Source organism: Phodopus roborovskii, unplaced genomic scaffold, assembly GCF_943737965.1.
Source record: "Phodopus roborovskii unplaced genomic scaffold, PHOROB, whole genome shotgun sequence".
In the NCBI taxonomy this organism is placed as follows: Eukaryota; Metazoa; Chordata; class Mammalia; order Rodentia; family Cricetidae; genus Phodopus; species Phodopus roborovskii.
This window is the reverse complement of record NW_026126517.1, coordinates 20,457,190-20,479,812: the sequence shown is the minus strand read 5'-3', so window position 1 is coordinate 20,479,812 and position 22,623 is coordinate 20,457,190. Positions and strand designations below refer to the sequence as shown.

Below are 22,623 nucleotides of genomic sequence, written 5' to 3'. Positions count from 1 at the left end.
TAGTTGGATGCTTTTATTCTCCTGGAAAGACAAAAATAAAACAAACACAAACAAACAAAAAAACCTTCCTCAACTCTAACTTTGGGGAGTTCCTTTTTGTCAGGTTATATGTTTGTTAAGACAAAATGTTGGGGTTTTTTTTGGCAATAGAAAGAATAGTCTTTTATAATAAAAAAAATTACTTTGTTCATACCTGATCAAATTAAAGGCATTTGTTAGTCTTAGAAGATAGTTTAGATTGAATGGCCACACTGTTTAATGAACTATTACTTCTCCCAATCAAGAGGTCTCTCCTGTTTGAGTCTAATCTTTATCAATCTTTATGGTATCCATAACTTTTCTTCTCCTGTGGACATGAATGCAAAACCTCTTCCCCAATGTAATACTTATCCTGGTTTCCATTCTGAGGTCAACACGTCTTTAAAATACATGGGCTGATTTAATTCAGTATTTTTTTTTCTATTATTCAGTGTCTCTGTGCAGCCATCATTTCTTTTCCATTAGCATTTAAAAAACTTAGTAAAACACTGCATAATCTATCTCTGGGGGTCTTTATTGCCCTTTCTGTTTATTCAGAAAACTTTTTTTTTTTTTTTTTTTTTTAAAGTATTTTGAGACAGGGGTTCTCTGTGTAGCTTTGGAGCCTGTCCTGTCCTGGAACTAGCTCTTGTAGACCAGGCTGGCCTAGAACTCACAGAGAACTGCCTGCCTCTGTTCCCCCCACCCCAAAGTACTGGTTAAGGGCATGTACCACCAGGCCCCTAGAATATCTTTTAAAGTGTGATTAGATATTTCTATAACTGCTTGTCCTGTAGGATTGTGTGGTATACCTGTAATACTCTTTTTGTTGTAATGCAAAAAGCTTTTATTTTACTAGAGACATACGCTGGAGCATTGTCAATCTGAATTTGTAGAGGTATCCTCATAATAGCAATGACTTCCTATGAATGTGTAATTACAGAATCAGCCTTTTCAGAACTCAAAGCAGTTGTTCATCCTTGACTTCCTGAATATATATATGGAATGGTACACAAACTTTAAATGTCCAAACTCTGCAAAATGAAACATCCATTTGCCAAATTTCATGTCTTTGAGTACCTTTTGGGTTACTTCCTGTAGGTAATGGAGTTTGATTATACAAAGAACGAGTAGGACAGTTCCTTATAAGTTACTTGGCTTGTTGCCAACTGATAGAAAAATCATGGTTTGTTTCTGAGAAATATTCTGTGTTTTACCTTGCTGCAACAAATCATGTCCCCATAAATTAATTGCTATGTTAGGCACATATGGCTTTACTTTTCCTCTTTGCCCTTCTGGCCCTATACACTTGACCTATCTTGCATTTTGTTTTACCTGAGACAACATTCTAATCCCTGGAAGCTGAACATTTACTTCCTGAAGAGACCAATCTGGATGCCGAGACCTTGTACCTGTGTCTGTCAACCCTCAATTCCAATGCCATCTATTTATTTATTTAATAGCTTTTGTCTTTGATCATTTATAGAAGTTTGCCAAAATACTTGTTTTATGCTCTCTCCTGAAAATTTTGTTCTGTCATCCAGAGCAGTATGATGTCTAACAACAGGCATTAAGTCTTTTAATTGCTCAGTGGAGGAGTTTCCCCAATGCTGACAGGGAATGATTGAACCAGATTTGACATGGGGGCCTATGGGAGACCCCCTAAAATGTTTCCTGATGGTGAAGGTTTACCATGCTTATCCCATGATGATCTATATTCTTTAGTCTAATGCCAGCCTTTGCCACACCTTCTGCATATTCCTGAAGGCTGGAACCTTCTGTTTGTATTATCTCTAGGGGGGAAAAATGTTTCTAGGAAAGCCTTGCCTATAATTACCTTTTCAGATGATCTTGTTTATAACATTTAAAAATTCTGACCTTTTGAATTTTCTTAAAATTTTTAGAAATCACTACTCTTATGCAAGCATCATTATAAGTGTGAAATCCAGTATTTGTTATATTTCAGATCCATTCATCTAATGGGTGCTGATCTTGCTTTTAAAGGCCTAACCACCCTTTTGCATTCTGAATTAGCATTTTCAAAAGCCAAAGATTGAATTAATATTTGTCTAATTTCTAGAAGCTGATATTCTATTTACAGCTAAAATCAATCTTTGTTTAAAAAAATTAGAGAAAACTTCTTTTTGGGCCTTGTATAAGTTTAGTAAATGACTTTCCTGATTCTTCAACCCTTCCCCAAGCATTCAAAGTTACTACACATCATAGAACCAAGATGTATCATCAAGTATAGACTGTCTTTGTAAATCATCATACTTATCTTCAATGAGAAGTTGGTCTTGAGAAAGTTCTGTTTATAGAGGATTATTTAGATGTAAGTTTATGAGAATGAAGGTAGATTTGATGGGACTAAGTCTCTGCTTTGTTTCTCAAAGATTACACAGATAATTAAGTCAACTTTTCTGAGCCTTATTCTGCAACACAGGAAGAATTATTTTGTAAAATTAAAAAAAAAAAAAAAAAAAAAAAAAGGAAAAAAACCCAACCAAACAAAAATCCACAGAGAATCAAGTGACATGTGTGAGGTGGTTTTTATCTAATTAAAAATTCTCATGCAAGGGCTAGATGTATGTGTGTAGTTAGTGATTGAATGCTTGCCTAGTAACCAAGGCCCTATTTTCTCTCAGCACTAAGGCAGTCACAAAAAATTGCAGTCAGTGTTATAAAACAAAATATGTATAGTGTTTTAAATAGCAAATGCACAGATATGCTACAATTAAAAGATGCTAGAATACAAATCTTTCAAGTTTGTGCTTTAGTGATAAAACATGTGCTTAGTATGTACAAGAAGGCCCAGCACATGCACACATGCACACACACCCACACACTCACAATCATGATATTATGATGAAGTTAATGAAAGTATAATTATGAGGGTTAATAAAGCCAATAAATTGTAGCTAAATCCCCTTTTTGGGAGATGCTGTGGAAAAAAGATTTAAGGTTTTGTTACTGGCCTAAAATTTGTATTTTTCCTGTCTTAATATCTTGAGTGCTTGATTCTAAGTTTGGCCATAACACCTGGCCAATAAAATAAGTTCTTTATTTTTATTACATTTATTTATTTATTTATTTATTTATTTATTTATTCATTTATATTGGTGTGTGTCTGTGTGTGTATATGTGCTGGGCTTTCTTCTAACACAGGTGTGGTCAGAGAACAACTTTCCCAGGAATCAATTCTTTTCCACCTTGTGGGGCTATGGGATCAAACTCAGGTCATCGACCGGCTTGGTGGCAAGCATCTTTACTACTGAGCCATCTTTCTGGCCCTGACACTAAATTCTTATATAAAATTTGGCCACGTGTATTTCAGGAGACTGATAATCGAGACAGTGTCTCTTAGTTTTTAGAGTGACTATCATTGGTAATTGAGGGAGTTGTGTGGTTGTTTCCTCTGGGTTGGACATGATTATTGATTTCTCCCTTGAATCAGAGCACCTGTGGTCATATGCATGGGACCCTCACCAGATGTGGCCTATTAACATTACTTTGTGATTAATTGCTGGAGATTGTGGCTTATACACTATTGACATCAGGACTGTAAATCCAAGTTTAATCTGGTATACATGCAGTCATACCCTGTCTCAAAAAGTGATAAATAATCCCTGTGGAGGGAGGGAAAGGCTCACCTCACCACCCCTCCCTCAATCCCTCTATTTTATGTAAGAAGTAAACAGTTGACTAGTGTGGGTCTACTGGTAGTACAGCTGTCCCCAAGTCACCCAGGGCACTTACTGGTGGTTAGCTGCCTTTGAGTCTTCCTGTAAGTAACCTCAGTAAACTCACTGGTTTGCCAACCTGTACTTGGATGGAGCCCTTCTCTGGCCCTGTCCTTATCTAGTCTATCTGGGGTAAATAGTCTCCTTAGGAAAAGTCATGTATCACCCAGTAAAACTGATTCTTAGAGAAAACTAAGCTGATGGTCCATTGAGGATTTAGCCTGGATTATAACCTAGAGCTAGGTCTTAGTCACTTTCCCTGTTGCTGTGATAGTCTGACAAAGCAAATTAAAGAAGAAATTATTTATTTTGGCTTACAGTGTAGGGTACAACCCATCATGAAATGAACCTCATTGAGGAGGAGTTTGAGGCAGTTGCTCAGTTTTATATACAATCAGGAGGCAGAAAGTGATGGATGCTGCTGGTACTCAGCTGGCTTTCTCCTCTTTCTGTAGTCTAGGCTCTTCCCACCTCAGTTAATCTAATGAAGATAACCCAGTCACAGGCATGCTAGCAGGCCTACCTCCCAGGTGATTCTAGATGATGCCAAGTAGACTGTTGAGATTATCCATAGAAGCATTGTTATCGTCCAACATTGGGAGTGTTGGACTTTTTGGTGAAACCCTGATGCCAGTAAAACTTTTAAATAGGTAATAATTCCAGGATAAGAGCTAACATGTTGAAATTGCTTCTAGTTAAAAAAAAAAAAGGGGGGGGGTCCCCTAGCCATCTTGATTTAATTGATGGACATTAACACTGTCATTGAGATTGAGCAGAGATAGACATTCTTTGATTTGGTCAGATCATGTTTTCTTTTGTATTCAGGGGCCAGGGTATTTGTATCTTCAGATGATGTTCTGTCTTTACCATGGATATGAAATTGTAGCTTTTTCATGCTTTAGTACATGTTATCATGTACTGGTTCAGTACAAAGTAGGAAACTGTTTCTGATGGACTTTTCTACAATTGGTTACTAATCATTTTGCTTTGCACCACTCAAATCTGTTTAAGACACATCTTGTTTTTCCAAAGGGAGAATACCAATCCTTAACTTGGTTACCTCATTGCATTTTAAAGATTTATTTTGCTGTTTTTACCTCCCCACCCCCACCCCCAGGGTGTCTGTGTAGCCCTGGCTATCCTGGAACTACCTGTGTATATTACGTGGGCCTTGAACTCAGAGATCTACCTTACTTGTCTCTTCCTCTTTAGTGTTGGAATTAAAGGTGTACACTACCCCACCCTAATTTATTTTAAAAAGAAATTATTTATTTGTTTATGAGTCAAGATCTTGCTATGTAATTCTGACTGGTATGTAATATACTGGCTTCAAACTGGTGGTCTTTCTGCTTTAGCCTCCTAAGTGCTGGGATTATAGGAGTGCACCACAACACTTTGCTGAAGTTTATCTTTTAGACAGTGAAGACAGGTGCTCTACATTTATAGGGCCTCCCCCCTACATTTTATAGAAATCAAGCTAGTTTTCTGTTCTGTAGACCTGGGTTTAGATCCCAGCCATATTGTTAGTTGAGTGACTTGGGAAAAGTCGTATAGGTCCCAAATTTAATTTTTATTATCCTCAGTGTTTTCTATAAAATATCAGCTTCAAGAGTCTACACACACACACACACACACACACACACACACACACACACACACACACACACGTATGTATGCATATATAATTAAATCACTAAATTGTAGCTTCTTGACTTTTTAAGAGTAGTTTATTTGAGAGACTCACTCCCTAGATTTAGATATAAATACAGACCAGGAAAATAATTCAGGACGAATCTAGTTTCAAACAGTATGCTAATAGAAGTACTTGTGGTTTGGTTTTGGTTTTGTTTGTTTTTGGTGGCACAATTTCATTCTGATCAGGTTGTCTGGAACTTGCTATATAACCTAGGCCAACTTTAGGCCAGCTTCATATCCATTATGTTCTTTTTTCAGTCTTCAGAGTGCCGGGATCATAGGTGTGTGCCATAGGAGTAGTTTCTTAAATCGCAGCAATACTTGAAAGTCACCACTACCTAAAATTTCAAACATACTTAAAATCAGGAATGTATAGCGAATCTGTTACCTATACTAGTAATAAAACATGTTGTGGCCTTTTCCAATGATCCATCTAGTGCAAAGCCTCAGGTTTCCTCCTTTGCTCTGATTTTCTAGCAGCAACCACCATTTGGCACCATGTATTCCCTCTTCCATTTATGAGTAACCAGTTGCATTTCGTCATACATATTTGTGACTCAAATCACTGTCATAGCTCTATTTAAATACACCACACAATATACATACTTTGTACTTTTGAATTTCTAAACTGTTGAATATCAATTATTAGCTTAGAAGGGTACATTAGTAATTTGATTCCATGTACCAGTTCTTTTCAGAGGAAGAAATGGAAGGACTGGCATTTCAGTTGTAGAGATTCAAAAGTGAGAGAAGACAATGCAAATAGGTGTCCCCAGCACAGCCCTGTGTTCCTGACCTCCCTAATGGCTAGCCATTGTGTATCTCAGGTTGGGAAGCAGGCTTGTCTGCTCCTTCTGGAGACTGAACATTCGTTAGCAGCTAGTTTCACTTTGAAACTGACACAGCAAACACCAAAGAGTGAACTGTTGCTGTAATCCATGGGAGTCTTGAGATTGACGTCAACACACGCTGCAGCTGTCTAAGCAATTGGAAGAATATTTCTAATATCCCATTAGGTCATCGCTGGCCTTTTCCTTTTGTACTTCTCAGACATTGTGTAGAACAGCTTTACAGTTGTCTATTGAGCTATAGTGGCTTTCTTTACTTTAGCTTGCACAATTCTTCATCTCTCCCCTTCTCTTTCTTTTTCTGCATAAGTCATTGTGATGAGAACTTTTTTCCCTAAAAAGTTATTTTTTTATAGATTTACTTATTGAGACACTAAAAATGATAATGGATAGCCCATAAATGTACTCATGCTCCTTAACTGTTAACATGTCATATTAGTATGGTACATTTGTAACATTAATAAATCAACATTGACATTATTAACTAAGTTCATAGTTTATTCACATTTCCTAGGCTTTAACTTTTTGGTGGTGGTGGTTGTTTTAAGCCATTTGCTGTATTTTTACTCAGGACAGCATTTTAAATTTAGTAGTTATGTCTCCTTAGATTCTTCTCAGCTGTGAGAGACTTTGTTTTTGATGGTCTTGGCATTTCTCAGGAGTCCTGGATAGAGATATTTTAGAGTTTTGTGTAGTGCTTTCCTCATGGGTAGACTGGAGTTACCTGTAGGGCTGAGTGAGGCTGTAGTGTGGCTCAGGGGTGGAGGTGTTAACATAACATGTCAGAGACAGGATAAGAGTTCAAGCTACATAATGAGTTGTAGGCCAGCTTGAGCCTCTTAATTAGCCCTTTTGCCCCCTCCCTCCAACATGCATAGACACAGATGCACACATGGGTGCACCTGTGAGTACCAGCACATACACATACCTTTATATATACAGAGATGCAGAAACCATTTTGGTTATTCCAATTTCTTGTTTCTAGAACAAGACAAAGGAGAGAAACCATTTAATGAAGGGAAGATAGATTTGATTCACACTTTCGGAGGTTTTGGGCCTTGGTTGGCTTGTTCCATTGCTATGAGCCTGTGCTGAGAACAGCATCATGGTGGTATGAGGGTATGCAGAGCAGACTGCTCACCTCCAGGTATCTGAGGTGGATAATTATAAGTACAGGGGAGAGCCTAGAGAGACAACCTTCAGTGGTAAACCCCATTTTTCCCAATCAGAACTCTAACCTGTAATCTATATGACATAACATTTCCAACTAGAGCACAATATGTACATATAATTTTCTTTATTATTAGCTATAAAATACCAGGTCATAATGCTAATTTTCAAAAGTTAGGTCAGCATCCTTAATTTTTAAATTCATTTTGATACTGGGGATTGAACCTAGGACCTTGTTATGCTAGGTATGGACACTGCCTCACAGCTATATTCTTATTGTTTGAAATGTTTTTTACTCTTTGGAGGGACCCACCACTCCCAGCTCCCAAATAAATCACATGGAGTCTTATTATTACTTATGAGTGCTCGGCCTTAGCTTGGCTTGTTTCTTGACAGCTTTTCTTATTTTTAAATTATCTAATCCACTTCTTGCCTCTGGGCTTTTCCTGTTCTCTTACTTCTGTAAATCTTACTCTTACTCCATGGATGGCTGTGTGGCTGGATGGCTGGGTGACTGGCCCCTGATGTCCTCCTCGCCTTGTTCTCTTGTTCCACTTGCTGGGTTCTCCTTCTGTTTATACGCTGCCTGCCAGCTGCACCTATCCTTGCTCCTGCCTTACTATGTGTATTCAGCTCTTTATTAGGACCATCAGGTGTTTTAGATAGGCACAGTCACACAACTTCACAGAGTTAAACAATTGCAGCATAAACAAAAGCAACACACCATAAAATAATATTCTACCACATGTTCTCTGTAGTTGTATTTTATACTTTTAATTTTTGAGGCAGGGTCTCAATGAGTTGCCCAGTTGGTTTTAGACTCTCTCTGAAGTGCGTGCAGTTCTTGAGTTTATGATCCTTCTGCCTTATCTCTGAACATCGGGGATCATGGCCTGTGCTGTGGGGCCTAGCTAGTGAGATTGCTTTCTGCTGTTGTTTTGTTAATATTTGATGATGTGTATTTCTATGGGTTAGGACAGATGCACAGATCATGTGTCCACTGTTATAATGTCACATAGGATAGGTTCTGCATTGTAAATATTCTTCTGTGGACTCACTTCATATTCACCTACACTCTCCTGAAGTCCTAGCAACTAGGAATCTGCTTTCACACTATTCTTTCACATTTTCCAGAGTATGATATGAACGGAACAGTGCAATGCTTAGATTTACATTTGGCTTCTTTGACATAATAAGATACATTTAAGTTTCATCTGTGATTCATGAGTTAATTGTTCATTCTTTAAAATTGTTGAATGGTGTGGATTGAATCATAGTTTGTTTTTCTATTCCTCCATTGGTGATTATGAATAAATTTTCTCTAGATGTTCATGGGGAGTTATTTTTATTTTCAAAATGTATTAGTATGTGCCAACACACATACAAATACACAGAGGAAAACTTGCTGGGTTACTTCTCTCCTTTCACCTCGTGAGTCCTGAGGATCAAACTCAGCTTGTCAGGTGTGGTGGCGAGCACCTTTACCCACTGAGTCATCTCACTGGTTCCCAAGGGCAGTTATTTTATGTGTATGTATGTTGAGTGTGTGCATACCATATTACACAGAGGTCAGGGGAGAGCTTGTGGGAGTTGGTTTTCTCCTACCATGTACAACCAGAGGCTCAGTGTCAGGAACCTTTATCCACCGAGCCATCTGACTGGCCTCAACTCCTTTTTATGTATGTCCTGGTTATTTGGATTTTCAAGGAAGTTGAGAAAATTACGTACTTTCTTTGGACTCTGAATTATGTACTTTTCGGGACACCGGGTTTTGAAAAAAGGGGTGGTTTCTATCGATAAGGTCAGTAAGAGACACTGTTGTGGGAAAGTCAAGTTACTGCCAGGAAATTGAAGTATGTTCTGTGAGGAAGCTGAGGTTGTTGAGGTATTTGGTTTGTTATAGGAAAGGGGAGCTGTAGAGATTTTGATCAAAAAGAGAAGCGTCTTGATTAATAGATAGCTAAAATTGTTCCTAGTGACTTATGATGAAAACTGCTAAGATATTAACTGGCTTCAAGTTCCAAATTGACATATGATGTTGTGGAACTACTTCAGCAGTGTAGATCTATGAAGACCTAGGTGGAGGGGGGCTTCATGACTTTTAGAGTTGATGAGGTTGGTGGGAAAGTGATAAAGCTGGTGGAGGAGCCCCCAGGGCCAGGTAGAGAAAGTTTAATAGGACTAACCGTTAGCAGGCAGTCATCTAGTTTGACTGGTTTCTTTTGCTGATTGAGGATAGTTTTTTTTTTTTGTTCACTCATCTGTTAACTTGTTAAGTGCATAGAAGCCATAAGCTTAATACATCTGTAGTTTAATATTTAAGACTATTAAAAGTCATTATCTTGTTTTGAAGAGCTACAAAACTTATATATATATAAATATACATATATATGTATATATACACACACACACACACATACATACATACATACATAAAGACTATAGATAATATACATTTATAAACTACATTTGCCAAGGTGTAGGTTTCTTGTAACCTGATTTTTAGATCATTAACTGTTTTTCTGAGGTTCTTTATAAATTCAAAGAACCTTATGTCGGTAAAATGTTTTGGGGGTTGATCTAAGAGTTATGTTATTATATGTTTTATAACGAGACAGTATAGCTTTCATTTAGTACTGATATACTGGTCCTAGAAGTTATGTGCATGCAAATAGTCAGGTTGGGTTTATGCTTCAGAACAGGAAAGTAGAGGCAGATAATGTCTAGTGTGCTTTCATTAGGGAAGTGTTGGACACATTAATGTGTTAATAAAATCAAATTGCTTCTAGGGATTAGAATGGATGAGTGTGTTCTCTTACCCTTTTCATTCCACTGCAAGTAGCAAGGGTGCTAGTTAGTGTGCCAGACATAGTGCCTCAGGCATAGTTGGAGACCTGGGAAGATTTACAGTAATCAAATACAAACAGACAGAATAGCATGAAGAAATTTCAGTCCTCCCAGTCTAGCTTATAAACTTAATAAGGCTTACTGGGGCAGAAAATATTTTTCTTTCTTCCCTCCCCAATTTTTTTATCTGTTTCTCCTCCACTCCCACCTCTTTTCTGCTCAGATTCTCAGATTCTCTTTGTAGGGTTATATTGCTAACAAAGAGAGTCTTTTTGTTTGGTTGATTGGTCAGTTTTTAATCCTAGCTTGGTTTATTTGGCTTATTAGGAAAAAGAACAGAAACGACAGGAAATACATATATAAAAGACTCCATTTGTGTTAACTGTTTTCAGGAAATTCCTTTTTTAAAAAGTCTGTATTGAGAAAGACTTTTTTGTGGTTCTATAATTAGATCTTGTACACATCTTTGTGATTTTTATGGGAGCTCTTGGCTTGCTGTTTTAAAAACAGTCAGCTGAGCTAACTTGCTCTCTCCGTCATCTATATGCATTGTATGGTATAATGCAGGGGGATGTGCATGGATGCTATTCTCTCTTTCCATTAGCTGTGCAGTGTTGGGTTTTAGATGATGATGGCAAATGATTGGGGGGTAGAGAAGAGGTGGGGTTTCTTCTTATCTTCCCTCTTGTGGTCAGTAAAATCATTGACAAATGCCTCTCCAAGGCTGTGGAATGTATGGATAAAGGAAAAGCCTGGGATTGCTAGGGGAGTGGCGTTAGGTGAAGATCTGACTCTCCTGTGCTCCATGGAAACAAGAAACAAGCTTTTTGAGCTTCTGCTTGCCTGCTGATTTGTCCGGTTATCCAGGTAATCTATGGCAGTCTTTGTTTTCTCTGTAGTGAAAATAGTAAGGCAAAATGGTAGGGAAAATAGCTCCAGTAAAGGGGATATACCTATAACAGGAATGAAATGAGCAAGGGAAAGAATATTTGTACATCCTTATTATTTCTTATAATAACATTTTTATTTCTTGTCTCCTTGCTTTAAAAAGCATAACTTGACCTAAAGAAAGAAAATTCCCAGTTTTGAAAACCCATGCCTTAATGGCTTAGCCTGAGAACAAAGGTTTTAACATCTAGCATGCAGGGATATTTTTATTCAGAGGACTGGATGCATCACCCTTCTATTACCTTTGTAGAACTGAGCTGGTGTAATGGCTCTTGAATCTTAGCTAGGGATTTTGAATTATTATTCTGTGAATTGTGATTTAATCATCTTGAATTTTTCTGATGGTTGTCTCCCTTCGATACCCAAGGGACTATGAATGGGGCATGAGGGGTGGAAGATTCATCTTTCAGTGGGGAAAGGGAGTGTTTTTACAGAGTAATCTTTTTGACTCTTATTTCAGTTTATTATTTTTTCCATAAATTGAAATCTATAGTTATTTGGAAAAGGTGCTAGCCATAGCACCAGGAACTCTTGTATCAATTTTAGTTATTTTATCCTTTGTTCAGTTAGTGGCATTTTTGCTCCTGTCAGCTAAAATGTTGATTATAACTATAAAGCTGCTGCTGAATTGCAGTGATGGCATTAGGATTGCATTCTGCCTTTCTCTCTCCAGTGCTGTCTGTGAGTGCTGGAGCAGAAGCCTGAATGTGAAAAAATAGAAGTAGTGTAAAATGGCTTTCTGTTTTTAGGTCTTACTGGTATTTGAACCCAGGACCTCTTTTAGGCTAGGCAAGCATTTTACCACTGAGCTATATCCCCAACCTAGGTGTTGTTTCTTCTGAAAGTGTTGGTCATGCTGGAAATTCTCTCTCTCTCTCTCTCTCTCTCTCTCTCTCTCTCTCTCTCTCTCTCTCTCTCTCTCTCTCTCATATCACTAGACAAAAAGCCCTAGGACTATAATTTATAACGTTGAAGTGCAGATTTCTTTATACACAGATGAAGCTCACACTTTGGAGCATACTGTAAAGCTTTCAATTCATTTGCTGATCTTTTTCACAGTGAGATGAGTTCCCACATAACTTGTTACATTTTGGAGAATGACCCCTCAGAAGTATTAGCAAATTTGCTCATTGGGCATTTACATCATACCTTGAACTTTAAATATGCACAGGGTTTATAACTGAATGGAAGATATAAGAAAATCATGTAGATGATGTACCATTTTGGTGGCATTATATAATAAGCATTATTTATATATTTATATAATGACATGTAGGTGTTTTTTTCATTAAAAGCTAGGGTTTTCACTTACTACTACAGTTACCCTCATTTCTTTTAAACTATAATTTATGCACAGTAATAGTCTATCTCTCATCTCTTTTTTAAATTTTACTGTCTCATCTCTTTTTATAGATGAGGAATTTTATATTTTAAGAAGTAATTTAGTAAATTAGTAGTTACTACATTAGTAACCATGAAATAATGAAGTATAGGCCAGCCAGACTGTAAAAGTTCTTTCCACTGTTTTCATCTGAGCAGAATAAAATATTTTCTAGAAATTATTGATATAACAAAAAAGGAGCAACTAAGAGATAGGGATATAGGCTGCCAAAACCTTTATTGGTGTAGGGTAAGGGTTGGCCTCAGACTTAATGCTCTGCTGTGACTTATACACACTCCTCGTGTGGCTGAGACAGCCTATTTAGGGTTTCCATTCCTGTTATATTTAGCTTCCTTACAGATCCTACATAGCCATTGCTTTATGGTGTGAGCAGACATCAGAATGTGTATAACCTTCTAACTTACTATATAGAATATTCATTTATTGATTAAGACCATTATTGTCTATTGGTTGTCTTTTTCTCTTTCTTCCACATAGGGCCTGTATAGTGCCTGGCTACACATCGTGTGCTGTTTTAAATGACTTTTCTAAGTGAGTGAGTGAAAGAAGAACAAACATATAGTATACAGGTAGAATAAATAACTAACCTAGCCCCAAACACTGAAGAATTTTCTTGGGACCAACATTATTCATCCCATTATCACAACGATCCTCTAAGGGATTCATATGCTTAAAAATCTTAACATTATAGAACACGTTTATTTAGGTTGTCTTAAATTGCTGGAATTTCCCATGCAAAATTATGAATACTCTAAATTTTATGAGAAGATATTCAGACCATTGAGTCTTTTACATTTCATAAAATTATAATAATGTTTATGGACAGTAAGCTCTACTATTGCTTAATTTTTGGTGTGTATATAGTATATATGTGTGTGTGGGTACACTTGCATGTACCTGTGTTTAGTGTGGAGGCTAAAAGTATACTTCAGTGTTTCCTACAGTTCAAGTCTCCACTTGTCTTTTGGATCTTTGTGTCTGTGTGATGTGTCCATGTGTGTGGGTGCATGCGGAGGCCAGAACTTGGTGTTGGGGTTTTGAATTGCTTTTCACCACGTGTTGAGGCGTGTGAACCCGGTGCTCACTTACTTAGCTAGTCTAGCCTCTTGATCAGGACTCCAGATGGGACATCATACACCCAACATTACATTGGTGCTGGAGATCTGAATTTTGTCCTCACACTTGAGTGGCAAGAACTATACTTGCTGAGCCACTTTCACAGCCCTGTTCTCCACTTGTCTTTTGAGAGAGGATGTTTCTGTGTCTCTGGTACTGATTTTAGATTGGCTGTTCAGCAGGCTCTGGGACCATCCTGATTCTGCTCATGCTCCTGACTGCACACCCCGCCTCTCCCCAACTAGGGTCAGAGCAGTGTCTTACTTTGGTTTTTAAAATTAAATTAATTTTAATTAATTAGTTTAATTATTTTTGTGTGGGTGCTGGGGACCTGAACTTAGGCCTTCATGCTTGCATGATATACTTTAATGCTTGCATGATATACTTTACTGACTGAGCCATTTTTTTCAGGCAAGAAATATTTATTTTTATTTTGTTTTAAATATTTATTTTAATTTTATGTATATTGGTGTTTTGCCTGTGTGCGTGTACCATGTACATGCAGTGCTCAGGAAGGTCAGAAGAGAGCATAGGAACTGAAGTTACAGATGGTTGTGAGCCAGGGTGGGAACTGAACCTGGATCCTTTCCAAGATCAACAAGTGTTCTTAATTGCTGAGGCATCTCTCCAGCCCTGTAGTGTGTATTTTAAAGAAAGTATCTCATGTTGTGCATCTGTTCTTGAACTTGGGGAGTTCTTTTTTCCTTAGCATCCTAAATGCTGGATTTTAGGGATATACCATTGCACCTGGATTTATGGATAGTATTTTTTCATTTAAACATCAGTTTTGTTTTTAGAATCTAAAAGTTTTATGGAGTATAATTGCATTGTAATAAAGCTTTAAATGATCCTATGTATGTGTGCACACATTGCTCTGGATGCAGAGATCAACTTTGTGTGCTATTCCTTGGAAGCCCTCCATCCTGTGTTTTAAGACAGGGCCTCTTACTAGGATCTAGGGCCTGCCAATTAGTTCAGGCTGACTGGTTAGCAAGTCCTACGGATCCACCTGACTTTTCCTTCCCAGTACTGAGAGATTCCAAGGACGACCTTCATGCTTGGCTTTTTATATGGATTTGGGAACCAAACTCAGGTCTGTAATCTCATGATTGCAAGCACTTAACTGAACTCTCTCCAGCTCTATGCTGTTTATGTTTAAATTGTACATTCTGATAGACTTTGATATATGTATGTAACTGGAAAACTAGTGTTGCAATCAAGAAAATAGATATAGCTGATGGGTTAGCTCTGGATGGTAATCCTAGCATTCAGGAGGCTGAGGAAGGAAGATCATGGGTTCAAGACCAGGCTGGTCTCCATAATGAATTTGAGGCCACTCTGGGCTATATAGTGAAACCCTGTCTCATAAAAATAGAAAATAAATAATAAAGATAATCATCACTGCAAAAGTTTTTTGGTGCTTTTTTTTTTTTTTCTTTTCTTTTTTCTTTTTGGTAATTTTTCCCTCTATGCCTTCCACTTATCCCAGGATTATTTTACACATGCTTCATATTTACACACGGTCTCTCTCATACTGTTAGTGATGTTTTGCTTGGCTAGTTTATTCATATGTAATGACTTTGAGTTTTGTCTATGTTGTGCCTCAACAGTTCATTTCTTTTTCTTGCTGAGTAATATATGGTATATATATGGTATATAGTACATTTTTTCTCATTCAACTATTAATAAACATAGTGTTTTCAAGTCTTAGACTGTTAAGTTTGCTTTTGACATTCTTGCATGTTTTTATATGGACTTAAGTTTTCATTTCTTCTGGGTACATATCCAGGAGTGGACTACTTGGCTGGTGTGCACGAGCTTGCATGCCTGTCAGCCATCCATCCAGAAGTTCGTTTGGCAATTTCTTTTCTGTCTTGTATTTTGAGACAGGGTCTCTGAGTGTATCTTCGGGCTACTGAGCTACCATATTGCCTGCATCCATCCTTTAGTTCTGTAGTTATAGATGTGCTACTCTGCCTGTCTTTTACATGTGTGATGAGAATCTGAATTCAGATTTTTATGCTTGCTCAGCAAGCACTGTATCTATCCACTAAGCCATCTCTTCAGCCCCCATTTTTAGTATTTCTTGTGCTATGCAATAGGTGTTATATAGATCTGAATTCAAATATATTTGAGAACATGAGTTAATAAAATCTGGGGAGCAGAGAAAAGGCAAGGCCTTATTTCGAGGCAACAACTATTAACAAAGATCTCAGAAATTATGTTGGTGATGAGAGTGTCTTACACAGAGCAAGCTGTATATAAGACACCGCTTTCTAGGGGAAGTCCCTGAGGCCCTGAAGGCCAGTAGCATATCAACCTAACTGAGGTTAGAGATAAGAAGAACCTTACTTACTCTATGTGTCATGTTTGGTGTTTGGATGTTTCCCCCTCTGAGTGCAATGGAAAACCATTGAAGGAACTTTAATGGGAGAGACACAAGACTTGTGGTTTCAAAGTCTATGGTTGCTTAACAGGAAAGGAACTGGAAGACCTGGGTTATTGCAAGTGCCAGGCTTGGCAAAGTGGGCACCCTATGCTAGTAATGGAGAAGGCCAGAAGTCGATGAATTTGAGGTATTCATTAGAGGTAAGACATTTGAATGTGATGGGATATACAAACTCCACAAATACAGAGACATTTTGGTATTGCGTGCTTTTGACTCTGTAAGTCCTGGTATACAGTACATGTTCAGGAATGGGTATCAGATAGATGGATAGAGTTGTGGGGCAGAGGGAAATGTGGATGTCAGTGACTTCCAAATTTCTAATTTAAAAATAATTATATGTTTATGTTTAGCTCACATGTATGTATGTGCACTGCATGTGTGCCTAGTGCCTTTGGAAGCCAGAAGAGAATGTCTTTCTTATCCTTTGGAATTACAGATGATTGTAAGCTGTACTCTGGATGCTGAGAATTGAATCTGGGTTCTTTGCAAGAGTAGCCATTAAATCCATCTCTTTAGCCCAATTCTAGAGTCTCTAGAGCATCTGTGTGGATGGAGGTCTATTTGCTAAGACAGAAAAGCAATTTTGTGGGGGTCAAAGTAAGTCTGTTGAACTTGAGATGCTTAGAACACTAAAGGTTGGAACTCCTGAAGTTAGATATCTTGATCTGCCCATGTCTGGTGTCTATTCTCACATCACACAAACATTTATTGAGTACCTTTCCTGTCTAGCATTTTGCTAGGATGTAGCAGTGTGCTCTAGGACCCTGTGGCCTTAGAGTCTACATTCTAGTGGGTAGATGAGAATAGGAAGACAGATTCTCCTTTAAAAACATAAATCACATTTGTTTATTTATTGTATATGGTGTGTGTGGAGGGGGAGGCAGACATGCCACAGTGTGCATGTTGAGGTCAGAGGACAACTTGTGGGAGTCAGTTCTTCCTTCTACCATGTAGGTTTTGGGGCTGAATCCAGGTCATCATGCTTGATACCAAGTTCTTTACCCTCTGAGTCATCTCTCTGGCCCCATATCCTCCTTAAAAAGAGAAATGCATTTGTTTAGTGCTAACTGTGTGCAGAAGTGTGAGTATGAAGTTAAGGCAATTCTTTACAGAGGAAGTACTTGTGTTTTGCTGAGTAGAAATGACTTTTGTCAGAGATAATTCATCAGATCTGTGTTGTTTGCTGCAGTGCTTGCCTACCTTCCTTTTAGCCTCTATGTCTGAATGTCTGAGTTACTTTAATTTTCTATTGTAAGGATTTTATCTTTAAGTAGGTGTGTGTGTGTGTGTGTGTGTGTGTGTGTCCCTGCTCCATTAGAAGGGCTTCTGAGTGTTTACTCTTTAAAGATTTCTTGTATCTCATCTGGGAGTATCGACACACCTGTAACTTCAGCACTCAAGGCTTAAGCAGGAAAATCACAAGCTCTAGGTCAATCTGGGCTGCCCAAGACTGTCTCAAAGAACAAATGGGTCTCTTAAATCTCTCTCAAATCCTAATGTGAGAAGAGAAAAGTTAAAGAAATTTACATTGGACTTTTGGCATGTGGTTTCTTACTGTGGAGTAGCATTGAGGTTAACCTAATCTTTCCCAGTTACACATAAGTGTTTGGATTTTTTTTCTTCCTTTCTCTTTTCTTTGCCTTGATGCTTACTTATATAGTTAATTTTAGAATTGAAAGTCAAATGTGGCATTGTAAGTTGAGTGTAGTGATATATATCTGAAACCCTAGTTCCTAGTTTCTAGATACTGTTGTAGAAAGATCGTCAGGAGTTTGAGGTTAGGATGGGTTACATAGCAAAATCTTGTCAAAACAAACTTTTCTTCCTTCCTTCCTTCCTTCCTTCCTTCCTTCCTTCCTTCCTTCCTTCCTTCCTTTCTTTCTTTCTTCCTTTCTTTCTTTCTTTTTTCTTTTTTTTGGAGAGCCTGTATGTTCCTGGCTATCCTAGAACACACAGAGATCACAGGGCTCACAGAGATCAGCCTTCCTCTGCCTTCTGAGTGTTGGGATTAAAAGGCATATGCCACCACTGCCTGACAAAATAAACACTCTTAAATCTTCATAAGTTAGCAACACTTGGAGTTAGCAATGTTAATGGTTTGTGACTATTTCTTGAACACACTATTTCACATTTTTTGGAATTTTTCTCTAGTGTGTTAATTTTTAAGAATATATATTTTACTTATTTAGTATTGAAGAAGACATGCATCATGTGTGGAGGTCAGAGGGAAACTAGTTCACCTGCCATGTGAGTCCTGGGTCTTGGTAGTAAGTGCCCTTCCCTGCTGAGACATCCTGCTGTCTGTAGTATGTTTTTGACTTTAACGGCTCAGCTGTAAAGAGTACTTCTTTCTCTTGCAGAGAATCTGGATTTGGTTCCCAGCACCCACATGGTGTGGTTCATAACTATCTGTAACTCCAATTCCAGGGGATCTGATGCCCTCTTCTGACCTCCGGGGCAGACACCATGTACACATGTGTTTCACATATGTATATGCAGGCAGAACACTCATAAATAAATCTAAAAATTTGAAGTAATTCTTTTTTAAGCATGGTGGCTAAAATAAGACCTAGTGGGTGGAGAGTTGACTTAGGGGGCCTCTGCTCTTGTAGGGGAACCAGGTTCAATTCTCAGAACTCACTTGGTTTCTCTGTAACTCCAGTTCTGGATATCTGATGACCTCTTTTGGCTTCTATGGGCACCCAGCATGCATGTCGTCCACAGATACAATGCAGGCAGAACGTCCATATATATATATATAATAAAATAAAAATAAAAACATTTAAAAAGAGTCTAGAGCTGTAAGTCCTAAGTCAGTTTCTATGCTTATTGTTGGACTGTAGACAAGCTCCTTAACCATAAAATATGTATAATAATGATGTTTGCTGAAAATTTGATGAGGTAATGTGTATAATGCAAGTACAATGGTTATTAGCATGTGCTAAGAAGTGTTAGCTGCTATTATTAGCATTTTTATTTTCTGTTATTGTTCAAGTAACAGCGTTTGAGGTCATTGTTTTCTGTGTTGTGATTGGTGACAATTATTTTGTCTTTTCACATCTCTGTTTTTTATCTCCAGCAACATTCTAAATCTTGGACTGTGCCAATTCTGATTCTGTACAATAGACTCTCCTACTCACATGTTTCTCCTACATGCCTGGGTATTGCCTTCTAAATGGCAGGAAGAGTTGGATCTGCATTTCAAGTCTACAATCCTTATGCTTAGGCAATCTGATTCTTGTTTAGGATCTACCAAGACCTCTTTGGTGTAGATTTCAAATCTAACAGATGTGGCAAAGTACATTGCGTAGTTAGTGACTGGAGGCTATAATCATGTCCTTTCTTGAAAGATGAGTCTTTGGTTTTTAGTGCTGAGGAACACTATTGTGGTGGAATTGCTTTTGCTTTCTTCCATCTTTATTTGGAACTGAATAATGTTTAGAAACAAGCAGTTGCTGTTCAGGTGGCAGCGTGATCTTTTAGATGTACTGCTGGCAAGTTGCCCACATGGCAACTCAATATTAACTACACTGAGTTAATTCTCCACTAAACTTTAGTATTGGAAGATGTAGGAGATCTCTTGTAGCTATTTGATATTGGCTTAGCTTTTCTTTGAAACTATGGAAAATTATGTGAATACCTTTTAATCTAAATATCCTACACACACACACACACACACACACACACAGAGAGAGAGAGAGAGAGAGAGAGAGAGAGAGAGAGAGAGAGAGAGAGAGACTGATTGATTGATTCAGTATGTGGCAGTTTTCTGGAAAGAATTAAGAAACCTTTGTTCTGATTATGACCCTTAGAATCTGGGTTTCAGCACCAATGGGAATGAAATTGAGTTCCTATGATCATAGGTTTCTCAGTCACAATCCCCAGCCTCCCAGGGTAGAGTTGTATCCCCCTACTCCCAAGAAGTGAATAGCTTATCTAGCAGGGTCTTCCTGGCTTTGGCAGTGCAGCAGTACAAAGGCCACATTGAGCATAGCTACTGGGGAAATCTTTCTCCTTTTCTGGCCTGTAAATGCTGTTCTGTCTCTGAAAAGCCCTGACATCAGCTCTTGGAAAAATCCAAATACTTGTCTTGGAAGAGGGCAAAAACACTTTTCCTGGTCAGTGACTAATGGCTGAGCTTCAGTTCCAACTTACCAGATGTCTCTCAGCCGTCATATCTTTTGAGTTTAGTACTCACCACCCCCAAATGCTAATTTCTTCTGAATTCTTCATGAATAACAGTCTACCTTCAGTGTAAACAAAGCTGGGCCTAGTGACTCACCTGTGACCCCAGTACTTACTTGGGAGGCTTAGGCAGGAGGATCACCATGTACTTGTAGCCATCCTGGGATACATAGTGTTCTAGGCCAGCCTGATCTATAGAGTGAAATCCTGTCTCAAAGAATCCAAAAAGTTAATGCAGTTTTTTCTTGGGGTGGAGTGGGGAGAACACCAACATTGTAAACTTTGTATGTTTCCACAAAACTGGAAAATTTAAAAGAAATGGACAGTTTTCTGAATAGGTAGTACATACCAAAATTAAATCAAGACCAGATAAAGAATTTAAATGAACCTATAACTTCTAAGGAAATAGAAGCAGTTGTTAAAAGTCTCCTAACCAAAAGAAAAAAGCCCAGACCAGATGGCTTCAGTACAGAATTCTATCAAAATTTTGAAGAAGAGCTAACTCCAATACTCCTCAAATTGTTCCACTCAATAGAAGCAGAAGGAACATTGCCAAACCCCTTTTATGAGGCCACAGTAACCCTGATACCCAAACCACAAAAAGATGCAACAAAGAAAGAGAACTACAGACCAATCTCCTAGGTGGAATTTCTTATGTTTTTTTTTTTTTTTTAGGTGTGAGGTATGACAAAAGCAGTAGCCTTGCAGATAGAAGCCTGGAAGGTATCACCTTAACAAAAGACCAAAGCTAGTATAATTAGTCATAACCTGTACCTCCTGAGGAGGTAAAGAAATACACCTTCATCAGTTAGGTGATGGAATAGACATTTCATCTCCATGTTCCTTCAAAAATAGCCATTACATACATGAATAACTGATTTTCAGCAGTCCTAAGGCAATTCAGTAGAGGTAGTCTTTTCTGCAGTGTCCTGGAACAGTGGTCTTTCTGTGAAAGAAGTTAAGCATTTGTCTTTAATGTCTCCTGCAAAAATTATAAACAATGTACATCTAAAAGAGAAATAAATTTATCAAACTATCAAGAAAATATAAAGAAAGCATTTGTAACTTTGGGTTAAGAAAAGATATCTTGGAAGTTACAAAATGTGTGCAAACAACCCAGCTTCTAAATTGGAAGCATGCTTAGAGAGACTGGGGCTTAGGAGTTTGGCGTGTCTCTGAGGTACACATATTCAACCCACAACAAATGTGAGGATTTCTTAAACTTTCCATAATTTTATCCTTATTTTAGTCAATCTGAGACTTTCTTTGCACATAATTCTTCTCACACACTTAATATTAAATTTTATCATTTAATCTTTCTTGATATATTCATAAGGTTAGTAAAACATGCTTTCATCTGAAAATGTTGCATATTTGTTATCACTCTTTGTCATTTTTCAGTATGTGTATCATCTGACTTGTGACTTCTGTTGTGTGGTTCCTTGGCTTGTTTGTTTTGCTTAAAACAAGCAGGGATTGTCTCACATAGTTACTTGGGCAGCAAAGTAATGCTATCTGGTCATTTACCTTATAAGATCTATTGTTAGAAAAGTCCCTGCTGCTGTCCCTTTCCATAAAGGGTAGACAGGAATGCATGGGATTAATGCAGCCAGAGGAGCCATTGTCCTTCCTTTTCTGTTTTTCCAGGACTCACACTGACTGCCTTTATCTCTAGTCTAAATTCCTATGTGGATTCTTTCCTGTTAATGAGTTCTTTCTAAGACTTCAAGGGGCAGTTGAGGTTTGGAGTTAAGTGTATATTTGTCACAGTGTTGTCACTGAACTGAAAAACTGTACCTAGCCTAAATATTTATAAAGGAAACTGACTAAATTAACTAGCCATATTACAGAATAGGACTTTATAGTTATAAAGAATTATGTTGTGGATTCAGTCCCCAGTAATGAAAAAAATAATTTAGAGCTCTCCCTTTCAGATTTTCATTTATTTGGAAGCACTATGTGAAATAAAAGCTAAGCCATTCTGATGTATGGGGGGCTTAAGAGTCCTGTCCCCTACCTTTCATCCATGGTAGAACTCCTATGAACCCTGAGAGTCTTAAGTAGCATAGGCTAAAACCAGTGTTCTAATGAAATGTTTAATGGAGTAAAATATGTTCATGTCTTACTTGTTTGTTTAGAGAGAGAGTCTGCCAGTGGGTTCCAGGCTTGTCTTAAATTCCTGGGTTCAGATGATCCAAGTCAGCC

The 22,623-nt window shown here is 37.9% G+C and overlaps 1 protein-coding gene across 5 annotated transcripts in view; it reads left to right on the top strand.

Moving 5' to 3' along the window:
• Arhgef12 (Rho guanine nucleotide exchange factor 12) overlaps window positions 1-22,623 on the top strand; it is a 126,920-nt gene that overhangs the window by 23,249 nt on the left and 81,048 nt on the right. The window contains exon 1 of one of the 5 annotated variants that reach the window (XM_051197186.1): window positions 10,964-11,185. The exons of the other annotated variants lie outside the window; for them this stretch is intronic. The gene's annotated coding sequence lies outside the window, so the exon portion shown is untranslated. Of the gene's footprint in view, window positions 1-10,963; window positions 11,186-22,623 lie in introns of those variants that run through there. 5 annotated transcript variants of the gene reach the window in all.